Raw genomic sequence first — 12,804 nt, forward strand, 5'->3', positions numbered from 1 at the left:
CTGCAGGATAGCATCAGTGTGTATGCCCAAACCACCAAACCAGGCCACACCCTACCCAGCCCTGGCAAAATGGAAGTGGTGAGCAGAGCGATGGATTGAGTGAAGGAGAGCGGGAGAGAGCGAGAGGTTGAGGGAATACGGCATGGGGTAGGAATTTGGAATGTGAAATGACTAATGCAATTGCTCAACCCACAACAAGAACATGCAATGCCTAGAGCCATGACAGGGCTGAGTGCATACCTCTATGGAGGGGCCTACCACTGAAGTATAGGTGGCTGGATGGGGAGTTATTACTGGCGGTTGACTGGGAGGCTGTTGATGAGTCTGGATACAAATAGGTGTTAGGGTAACTTGTGCTGTAGTATGGGTGTCAGCAGAGGAGACATGGGCATTTTACTGATGACCTTTGAGGCAAAAGTGAGCTCTACTGAAGGTTCTATAGGTAGAATTCACAGGTAGAACTCATGAAAGTCCCACGTGAGAGAATACCTATGCTGTGTTTGTTTTGTGTAACGCCGAGTTTTACGACATTGTTTTCTGACACTGTCACGTCTCAAACAGTGCAGTTTTCCGTGCAGGGTTGAAGTAGCACCCTGAGGGAGACCGTGTGGTTCCTCGGAGACCGAGCCAAGGCCTCAGAGACAAGTACACAGAGGAGAGAAACATAAATAGACAGATGACAACAATTGCTTTAGTGAATTCATTTCACACAGCAAAGATGCCTCCCATCCCCTCAGCCTGTGTTCGCCCCCCAACCCCCTCCTCAACTTTTTGTTGCTGAGAATATTCCTTCACGGCAGGAAATGCAAACGTGAACTGCATTCAAGGTTTAAAAAAGGCTTTTAAAGTTTGTAATTTCCACTTAAAAAATGTCCGATTTGATTAGCCCTAACAAAAAAATGCATCAACCCCTTCAAAAATGTCCATGAATTATAATCCACATAATAATTCACATTTCCTGTTGCTGCAGGATTATTTTCCTGCTGGAGCAAACTTGCTCAAATTAAGATCCTACATCTGTAAGCCCTTGGCAATCCTTTCCTCCATGTCTGAGGGCTGCTGAGGGCTGGGAAACTGGTGGGGGAGGCTGTTCCCATGAGCCCCATGGCTGCAGTGGAGGAACACCTGGAGCACCAACACAGCTGTTAGCTCTGCAGCTAGGGTGATAGGAGACCACGATAAGCCCCCTTATACCTCCCTATCTGTCTCCCCCTTTCTCTCAGCTCCATGATGTGCACACACAAATACAAAGAAGTACAACACACACACACACACTACACTGACACTCTCACACAAAACCCACACACATTCACATAGACTACATACACACACACACACACACACACACACACTTTTACACTAATCATATGCTGCTCATATTCTGTTCTTTAATTTACTCCTACTATTTATCTATAATCTGATATCTGGATGCCTAGTCACTGTACCCTGCCTTCATGTACATATCTACTTCAAATACATCTGCACATTGATCTGGTACTGGTACTCCCCGTATATATCTCCTTTCTTGTGTATTTCATTCTCTTGTGTTACTATTTTTCAACTTTGCATCGTTGTAACAAAGCATTTCACGGTTAAGTCGACACCTGTTGTATTCGATGCATGTGACAAATCAAATTTGATTTGACACACACACACACACACACACACACACACACACACACACGCAACAGTGTAGGCCTGACCTCCATTACAAGCACAAATAAAGCTTTCCCAGACTCAACAAAGTCCAGAACAGGAAAATAGAGATAAGGTCAGCTCTCTGTGTTCTCAACACATGACATCTGGTGCTGCTATGAACTCATAAGTGTATTCATACTGTATGGGATATTTACATTCATGTGGTATCACCTGAAATTCTATTTGATTGTAAAACTAAGATTTTTTTTTTTTTTTTTGTTGTTGAAAGATACCTTTGTGCAGATGTAGGATCTATTATGAGACAGTTTGCTACACCAGGAAAAAAATCCTGCAGCAACAGGACATGTGAATTATAATGTGGATTATAATTATTGGACATTTTGCCAGGCTTGATATATTTTCGTTAGGGCATATCCAAGTCTTACATTTTAAAGTGGAAAATACAAACTTTAGAAGACTTTTTAAACCTTGAATAAGTTTGCATTTCCCTGCTGTGTGGGAAAAATTCTCAGCAACAAAAAAGTGATCACATTAAGATCCTACATCTGTAAAATCAAACCTCTAAATTATTGGATAATAATCAAATATGTGACACATAAAAGTGTTAGTTGCGATATCCACATTTTCTACAGAACCAATTCATTCATTTCAGTATCACACCAAAGTATTCATCAATCTATCATCTATCTTTTCTTTGACTTCCCTCAAAACCACATTTTAAGACTCATTGACACATATGACTTGATGATGAGTGTGTGATTAAACCCTGGTGCATGACTGTGGGTAGGAAGCTGTCACTCTGTGTAATGCTACTGGCAGGGCAGGGGAAGCCGGGTGAGGTGCTATGTTGTGCTCCTCTCTGTGCCATGTTGCTGTTTACCTTCTCTCCCTGGGAGAGCAGAGTGCAGGGAGACGGCATGTCATCCAGTCATGGGGGTGGACATGATCTCTCATCCTCACGAGACAGCAGAGCGGATGCCCGGGGTCTAGGGTGTCACCACTCCTAGGTGGTATGGCCACAGGGCTGTGTGTGTGTGTGTGTGTGTGTGAGGCTGACAGCTGCATGATCCATGCTCCTGTGCTCTCTCAGGCCAGAAAGGCAGCAGGTGGGGGAGAGAGAGAGAATGAGAGAGGAGAGAGAGAGACTTTCACCAGTATCTTCAGGGCAGTCATTTTCACCTCCTCCTCCTCCTCTCTTCTGGGTGGGCACGCCCCTCTCACCTCCACACCTCCATTACAGCCAAAGAGCAGAAACAAATGCCAGTCGAACCCCTCTCCCTGGTCCCCATAGACAGAGACCTTATGAATTCTCCCCTCTTTTTGACAGGTACTCATCTGCTTTCATTCAACCTTTCATCACGGCTTCAAAGACAAAACTGATAATTTCCTCAGGAGAATGAGAAGACTGTTGCCTTCCAAAAATTACTGGTATCCAAACATCGTTGCCTGGAAGCAATTTAGCTCACATCATTGGGCTCTTCATTTTGTCTCTCCGGTTTATGATTGTAGAGTTATAAATGTATTATTTTGCCTGAGAAGGATCGTTCAGTGCATTAAATATAAGTGATTTAATAACATATAATTTTCCCTTTATGTTTAAAACAAAGGCATAGGGACTCATTCAGTGGGGACGGTGAGTTCCTCTACCCTAACAACAGTGCTGCTGCCATGGTGTCTACCTTGTGGAGAGGGAGACTGATCCGGCTCAAAATCCTCTAGTTCCAGGAAACTGCTTTTGACGGCCCCAGGGATCCAGTGCTGGCATCAGGAAATAGGTGTCTTACTGGTGGTTCAGAAAAGGGGCCACACACACACACACACACACACACACACACACACACACACACACACACACACACACAACACCACACACAAGACCTATCCTGAAAACACAACAACAAACCCTAACTCAACCCTACCTACACATTCCTTCTTTGTCTCTTTCCCATAGGTGGGTTCAGTGACTGATGTACCTGAATGTAACAGAACAGGGGAATTTAGCAGGAGCGGGGTTGAAACGGACACATGATGATGACTTGGTCAATCAGAGTGAAGTGAGCAAGCTCCACATCTGGAGTCTAGGTGTCCAGTATCTGCCTGTAGTGCTCAGGTGTGGGAGGGAAGACCGGTAAACTCTGCTCCTCCTTTCTCCAGGGTTAGGGTTAGAGCACAGACAGTGAAAGATAGAGCACAGACAGTGAGGACCCTATTGACCCTCAGAAGGGGAGGCAAATGCGCCAACATAATCTGCCAAAGGGCTCGTAGGGGCCCTTCCTCTCCTTCTCTACTTGCCTGAGCTACATGTTAAATCTAAACATATCCCACCACTGCCCTGGGGAGGTGTTATGACAACAGAAAATGGTGAGCAGCAAGAGCAAGAAGTGGCTTGAACATGAATCATGTTTTTTTGACATGTGGGGGTGGGTTAAAACAGGCCTCTGTTGAGAAGTAAGTAGCCTGGAGAGACAAGTGTCAACCATCAACCAACAGGCCCAGCAAACCATCTCTCTCATGATAGGTCGGTTGTGCTGTGTGGGGTAAACAATAACACATTATAGTGACATTAAGAGCCAATTCCCCTGAACATATAGTATCTGTCAATGGGACACCTGCGCTTGTTTGGCTGCTCTGCTCATACCCTCATGCATCTCCAGTGGTAGGCTGATGGAGCGTGGGAGAGAGCGAGAGCTAATGTGAGGTGTGGTTTTGTAGGGTGCCAGGGATAGCCCCAGGATGATTCTCTCTTCTGCATCACTAAGGATCCATTGTTAACATCTTAAGGGGGGGGGACACACACACACCACTCAGTCGCAGCATAATTCTGAGTAATCAAACCTGTCTGTTTTCACACACTCATTGAAGGGGAGAGAGAATTTGATTGGCAGCTTAACAAACAATCTGACACCTTACCTCATCCTCATTTATCCTGGGTGCAGACATTTGTGACTTCTCCCAATCTCAACTGCCCGTGGAAAGTTTGATATCATTATTGTTGGTCTGTCTGTATCCGCGGGCAGAGGAGGGAATCCAGGATGGACAGACAGGTGTATTCCGACACCAATCTGTGGAAAAGGGGGATAATTAGAAAAAGCCAGGGTGAGCTGACAAAACTTTGCCTGGAGACGTCTTCTCATTAAGTCTTTCCAGTTACATTCGTCTCCCCGTCAACAGATGAGCCCTGGTTGGATTGAGGGGGAGAGGATGCTTTTTGTTGTTGTGGGAACAGAAAGCACACTGTCTGTGATTCAGATTAAGGGTATGATATATGACATGTAAAAAGCTGAAAATAGATGTAGTTCAATAAATATGACTTTTGTTACGGTAGTCTAAGCATCAAATGAACCAAAATAGAAACATGATTTAAAAGAATCACTCAAATCTAGAAAGCTCACTTCACTTCATAAATGTAGACTATTATCATGCCATATTTTGGTGTTGAAAGGTAAGAGGAAACACGAACCTCGTTTAAATTGCACTAACTTTAAATAATTTGATTTAGCATTTTCCTACATTTCTGCTTCTTCATTGTTTGATTGGAGCTGTCGAGGTACCTGTACCTGCCTCGTAGTGTCGCTGCAGCAGTTCTTTGGCTTTTATCACTCGGTGGAGCTTCCGTTATTCCATTTCCGTACACAAATCTTCTCAACTGATGACGTGCGTTGCACAAACTCAACTTGTTTTCAGTTTCACAATAAAACCGGCTAAAGGTATTCTTCTATAGACCAGGGGTATTTTTGTGGATTGTGTCTTAAACATACAAGGAAAATGGAGACATTGTACCATCAAACAAATAAGTGAGTGTTTCTGTTCTCTTTCAAAAAAGAAGCATCTAACGTAGCTCACTTGCATATGATATACCGCGTTACTGTAACTAGCTGGCTAGCTAACAGCATTTCACGACAAAAGATAGTTTTAACTAACCCTTCCATTAGTGGTCATGATGTCAACAGGAAACTAAAGGCTAACCAACCAGCTAATAGATAGCCATATATCCATGACCAACAATATTTAACTATCACCACTGTAACGGTACGCCGCGTTCAGATCAACTGGGAACTCAGAAATCTTTGACTTCATTGCATTCAAGAATATTAGGAACTCGGGGAAAAAAACTAGATCTGACTGGGAAACATCGTTTTGAACGGGCATCCAACTCTGAATTCCAAGTCGGAAACTCGAGCATCTTTTTAGAGTTCCGATTTTCTGACCTAAAGATCACTGACGTCATGATCTTACCTTGTTTCGCCCCCCAAACCCGAGAGTTCCCAGTAGTCTTGAAAGCACCATTAATTCACTGTCTGTAGTTTTACGTATCTAGCGTGTGTATTAAATTGTCACATACCATTGTCTAGTTCCTTATCTATTCAATAGACCCTTATCTAATATTACGCTTCCATATAGACCTCTGTTTAAGATTTACGGTAGCCTAGGAATAATTATATATCTTTGCTCTCTCTCCTCTTTGATCAGGCAAATCCAGGAGGTGCAGTCGCTCATGGGACTTGGAGAACACAGATCATCAGTCTGTCCACTGTGAGTTCACTCTTTCTAAATAATGTATCTTCTGCATTCAATGAATGTTGCAAGTGTCAACCTCCCAGAAATGTTCCATATGCACAAAAAGTTCAAAAATGTGTTTTACATCGCTGTTAGTGAGTATTTCTCCGTTGTCAAGATAATCCATCACCTGACAGTGTGGCATATCAAAAGCTGATTAAACAGCATGGTCAATACACAGGTGCTACTTGTGCTGGGGACAATAAAAGGTCCTCTAAATGTGCAGTTTTGTCACACATCACAATGCCACAGAAGTCTCAAGTTTTGAGGAGTGTGCAATTGGCATGCTGGCTGCAGGACTCTCCAACAGAGCTGTTGCCAGAGAATTTAATGTTTATTTCTCTACAATAAGCCGCCTCAACGTCGTTTACAGAATTTGGCAGTACGTCCAACTGGCCTCACAACCGCAGACCACATGTAACCAGGCCAGCCAAGGACCTTCACATCTGGCTTCTTCACCTGCAGGATTGTCTGAACCCTGCCACCCAGACAGCTGATGAAACTATGGGTTTTGCACAACCGCATAGAGAATTTCTGCACAAGCTGTCAGAAACCGTATCAGGAAGCTCATCTGTGTGCTCATCAGCCCTCACCAGGGTCTTGACCTGACTGCAGTTCAGCGTCGAACCGACTTCAGTGGGCAAATGCTCACCTTCTATGGCCACTGGCATGCTGGAGAAGTCTGCTCTTCACAGATTAATACCGGTTTCAGCTGTACTGGGCAGATTGCAGAAGGTGTGTTGGTGAAGGTTTGCTGATGTCAACGTTGTGAACAGGGTGCCCCATGGTAGGGCTAGAGTAAGGAAGGCATGTGCTCATTGTCCGTAGCTTAATTTCATTTTATTGATGGAAATTTGAATGCACACTGTGATGAGTTTCTGAGACTCATTGTCGTGCCATTCAACCCCGCCATCACCTCATGTTTCAGCATGATAATGCACAACCCCATGCCGCAAGGATCTATTTCACATTTCCTGGAAGCTGAAAATGTCCCAGTTCTTCCATGGCCTGCATACTCACCAGACACGTCACCCATTGAGCATGTGTGGGATGCTCTGGATCGAGGCGTGTACGACAGCGCGTTCCAGTTCCCGCCAATATCCAGCAACGTCGCACAGCCATTGAAGAGGAGTGGGACAACATTCCACAGGCCACAATCAACAGCCTGATCAACTCTTGTCTTCGCTCTGCATGAAGAAAATGGTGGCCAGCTACTGACTGGTTTTATGATACCTTTTTTAAAGGTATCTGTGACCAACAGATGCATATTTGTATTCCCAGTCATACGAAATCCATAGATGAGGGCCTAATTTATTTATTTCAATTGACTGATTTCCTTACATGAACTGTAACTCAGTAAAATATTTTAAATTGTTGCGATTTTTTATATTTTTGTTAATTATACATTTGGAATTTACAACTAGGCAGTATTTACATCTGTTCCCCTTCTCCAGTGTTGCCCTTTGGAGTTGTCACCCTGTCTCCCATTGAGTTGTTTTGGAGGTGAGCAGGGCGGCAATGTTCTGTGAGCCAGGCTGAGTGCCAGGGCAGAAGCATAGGGGTGGCAGCAGAGGGGCGACCGGAAGTCTTCTCTAAAGATAATGGTATTGACCAGTCAGGCCATGGTTGGCACAGCATGTGACATATCTCATGTTAGGGTGGAAGGATGCAGCAGGCGTCCGAGCGAAGGAGTCCTCCGTCAGGACAGGGAGGGTGGGGGACAAGATGGTGCAAAGTCCTTTTAAAAGAGAGCAGATAAAAGCTTCCCACAAAGCCTAGTGCTGTTGTCACCTTATGGAATCAATGCTATCTAGGAATCTCAGCGGTCTGCGGAATGAAGCGGGTGTAACAAGATATCCGACTTCAAATAAGAATCAGTGGCTGATTGTCTTCATGAAGATGATGTACAAGGCCCTTTGTTTCAATGTGGATTAACTTCCTCTGCGAAGTTTGAGGAAGTAACATATTTGCTTTCATCTCTCTCTTGGATTCACCTGAAACCACGGGGCTATATTCCATGGTAACATGGCATAAGGAAATCTTGTCTGATTTATTAGAATGAACATAACTTTAAAAATTTATTTTGTATAAGATTGGCCTATTTGGGGAGTGAAACAACTGTTCAGGGTGTTTTTAATAGTTTCTGTCTGTCTGTGTGTGTGTGTGTGTGTGTGTGTACGCGCTCTCTCTCCAGTGTTGGAGAACGATCTGCAGGCCAGAATCGACCATCTTCAGCCATTTGGAACGTCTGGAAATCCTGGCTGGCAAAGAACCGCCAAACCGCCGTCAGAACGTCAAACTGTGAGTACACAAACTGCATCGATGACCCAAATACACCAGAGGTGGCGTGGCGATGAATGTTTCATAAAGATGGGTGGGTCCGGGACGAGGTCACAGCGAGATGAAACGGGCAGTGTGTTTCTCGTCCCCTGTGGCGACGCGGATCTGTGAAAACATTCCCTCGGCAGCCCCGTCATTCACCGGCATTCCTGCCGCGTTGGGCAAGGTGTCACTTCAGAGCCGGGTAAACAGGCCCCAGGGGACAAACTGCTGCGCCCTGTCCCACAGCTCTCCTCTGATCTCTGGACAGCTACAGTACGCTGGGGCCGCAGGGCTGAGCCACAAGCAGGTGATGCTCAGGAGGAGCGGGAGAGAGGGGTGGAGGGAGACAGGCCCTCGGGTGTTTCAGCCAGGTGGAGGAGTAAGTCAGATTGGGAAGAAGGGAGGCATGTTTACTTATCTTATTGACGATAGAAAGCTTTTATTGAGAACGAGAAGACATCCATACACAGATGTCATGAGTTAGTGAAGAAGGAGTGACTGAACCACAGTCCTGAAATGCTGGAGGCAAAGGCTGACTTTTTTTACCCTCTCAGATTTCCCTCTGCCATTATTCGGCTGGGGGTAAGAAGAATGTGGTCTCCGTCTGTGTCCTCCGCAGGCGGGTAGACCAGCTGAAGTATGATGTTCAGCACCTCCAGACGGCGCTGAGGAACTTCCAGCACCGTCGCTACTCACGAGAGACCCAGGACCGAGAGAGGGAGGAGCTCATGAGTCGTACCTTCACCACCAACGTCAGTAGTAGTGGCCCACTCCAAAACCACCAGATCACACTCGTCTCCCATGTAGCACTACAGTAATGTCTGCACTCATGTAATGATAACCTAAAACATGCATACTAACTCTGCTTGACACACCACAACTGGTGTAACATGGGCAATAAAACCAAAATACATTTATTAGGGGGAACATTGTTGTTGAGATGTTACCGGTATTGTCCCTTACAGGATGCAGACACCTCCATCCCCATAGACGAGACGTTGCAGTTAAACTCCAACCTGAACAACGCACACAGAGGCATGGACGACCTCCTGGGCAGCGGCAGCAGCATCCTCACCGGACTCCGGGACCAGAGGGACACGCTCAAGGTGTGTGTGTTTGCTCACATACGGGCCTTTCCCAACAATGCAGAGAGAAAAAATAGAGAGAGAATGAATACACAATGAGTAACGATAACTTGGCTATATACACGGGGTACCAGTACCGAGTTGATGTGCAGGGGGTACGATGCAATTGAGGTAGATATGTACATGTAGGTAGAGGTAAAGTGATGAGGCAACAGGATAGATAATAAGCACTAGCAGCAGCGTATGTGATGATTCAAAAGAGTGCAAAATGCTGATAGTCCTGGTAGCTATTTGGTTAACTATTTAGCATTCTTATGGCTTGTTGGTAGAAGCTGTTCAGGGTCCTGTTGGTTCCAGACTTGGTGCATCGGTACCGCTTTCCGTGCGGTAGCAGAAATGTCTACCATTTGGGGGGCTGGAGTATTTGACAATTATCAGGGTCTTCCTCTGACACCGCCTGGTATAGAGGTCCTGGATGGCAGGGAGCTCAGCCCCAGTGATGTACTGGGCCATACGCACTACCCTTTGTTGTGGATGCCAAGCAGTTGCCATACCAAGTGGTGATGCAGCAAGTCAAGATGCTCTCAATGGTGCAGCTGTAGAACGTTTTGAGGATCTGTTTTTGTTGTTGTTGACACTTTGCCAAGGTACACTGACCGTGACACGGCAAGGCAGGTCCCTGTATTCCCAAGACAAACCCTGGCTGACCCGGTTTCTGTCTCTGTAATGATCACTATGTGTAGTAGAAGTGTGCGTGTGTGCGTGTGTGTGTGGTGCTGGTTGTCAGCAGCAGGCTAAGTACATATTTCCAGGGAGGAGAAGAGATGGTGTTCCTGGTGGAGGTTGCTGTGGGCCTCCTGTTATCAGGGCGTCTGGTGATCAGATGGGCTGGCCGTGAGAAACGGCCGAGGGACAGACCGGGAGGACAGAATGGCTGGGTGCGGTTCCTCAAGACAGCCTCTCCCTAATCAGTTGAATAGAGCTTTCTCATGACCAGGCTAAATGCAGGTTATGATACGACTGTGTATACAGTATTCCCACAAACAGCAATGAAGCAGAATACCCATTAATAACTAACTTCAGCTTGTTCTTCAGGAAACAACAGCACAATCGATGGAACTTCAGCAGCTAACGTTTGATGTCTTTTTCTCTCCTCTGTCTTCCTAAATCCAGGGGACCCCACAGAAGATGCTGGATGTAGCCAACATGCTGGGTCTGTCCAACACGGTGATGAGGCTGATCGAGAAGAGGGCCACCCAGGATAAGTTCGTCATGATTGGAGGATGCTGCTCACCTGTGTGGTCATGTTCCTGGTGGTCAGAGTACCTGGGCTGACCATGACCGCGTTCGCAACCACAGTTTGCGTTGGTCTTGGACATTTTTGCACAGTAAGATACGTGAGCGGTGATAAAATAGGACTCGTCTTCAAAGCGGAGAGTTCCCTGAAAGTATTGGTTCCGATCGGAGGCGAGGAATTATCCCTCTTTTAATTTCATAGGTTTTGCCACCCACTTCTATTTCAACCACTCTTTGTTTGCACCAGTAAAATGGGTGCTAAGCAAGACATACACGAGTGTACAAAACATTAAGGATGCCTTCCTAATGTTGGGTTGCACCTTTTGCCTTCAGAACAGCCTCCAATTCATCGGGGCATGGACACTACAAGGTATTGAAAGCATTCCACAGGGATGCTGGCCCATGTTGATTCTATGCTTCCCCAGTTGTCAAGCTGGCTAGATGTCCTTTGGGCGGTGGACCATTAGCGATACACGGGAAACTGTTGAGTGTGGCCAGTAGCATTGCAGTTCGGCACAAACCGGTGCGCCTGGCACCTACTACCATACCCTGTTCAAAGGCACTTTCTGTCTTGCCCATTCACCCTATGAATGGCACACATACAATCCATGTCTCAAGGCTTACATTTAAAAAAAAAAAAACATATCCTCCATGTATAGTGCTTGAAGTGAATTTAGCAAGTGACATCAATAAGGGATAGCTTTCACCTGGTAGGTCTGTTATGGAAAGAGCAGGTGTCCTTCAAAGTATAGACACTGAGTGCAAAACATTAATTTTACTTCAAACTGAACGTGGAACCTTGCAACCACTAATTCCAGCTCACTGACACCTGTAGGTGGGTGAGAAGGACATTTCAATATGACTGGTCACCTTTTTTTCAAACCAATTCTCCACTTGCTTGCCTTAGTCTCCCCTATAATGAGTTCTCCGTTACCTTGTGGATGGCATTCATTGTGGTTTCATCTAAACCATCTATTTGAAAACATAATTTGTACTGTTTGCTGCCATTGTTCCCAAATGAGGATGATTCTGGAAATGGATAAAGCTGATGTTTTTACCTTACCTCATCACACTTTGCCTATAGAATACTTATGCCAGATTAATCAATACATGTATTTAGTCCAGGAGGGAAGAGAGGGTAGTTAACAGGGACCTGTGCCCAAGATACAGACCAATATTGAGAACAAAATGTGTTTTGTGAAACTATCTGAACAAGTGTATATGTCACACTTTCAAAATGTAAATTATCTGGACATTTCTTGGCCCTAGTCTCACTATGTTAGTGCAACCAAGGTTCAAGTGTAATTCTCTGGAGATAATTTTTAAAACTTGTCTTAATCTGTCTCTGAAGTGTACATTATTGTCCATGTAATCTAGCAATTGAATTAGTATGGGTCAAATCTAACAATGGACATAAAGCATGATTAAATAAATCTCTCACTGATGTCAGAAACTGTCATATAATATAGAGTTACATTTACAACAAAACTATTGTTTGAAACAGGATTATTTTCAAGATAGTACTTGAGTGGGCCTAGTCTGAGTCATCGGACTATTGCATAAGAACCCCCTACCATCACATCTGACATGTTAGTGATTTAGCAGACACGCTTATTCAGAGCCACTGACAGTACTGAGTGCATACATTTAGTTCAAATACAATCCTGGGAGACCAATAAGCATGGAATGTTCCAGCAGGTAGATGAGAAACTATGGATGAAAAGTTTTACGCTGAAAGTAGAAAGTCTGACTCCTGGTCTTGATGTACAGCTAGCTGTGAGACTACATAAAAACGGAGCTCTGGCGCCATCTAGTGACAGCTCAGCATTCCATAACCAGAGGAGAGGCGAAGCACTGTAAAAATCCTCTAGCCTCATTAGCCTAG

General features: G+C 45.0%; 1 pseudogene; it reads left to right on the top strand.

Moving 5' to 3' along the window:
• Positions 1-5,424: 5,424 nt before the first annotated feature.
• Positions 5,425-10,981, top strand: LOC135566591 (Golgi SNAP receptor complex member 2-like; annotated as a pseudogene).
• The last annotated feature ends 1,823 nt before the right edge of the window (positions 10,982-12,804 follow it).

This window comes from Oncorhynchus nerka, unplaced genomic scaffold (assembly GCF_034236695.1).
Source record: "Oncorhynchus nerka isolate Pitt River unplaced genomic scaffold, Oner_Uvic_2.0 unplaced_scaffold_4080, whole genome shotgun sequence".
NCBI classification, from domain to species: domain Eukaryota; kingdom Metazoa; phylum Chordata; class Actinopteri; order Salmoniformes; family Salmonidae; genus Oncorhynchus; species Oncorhynchus nerka.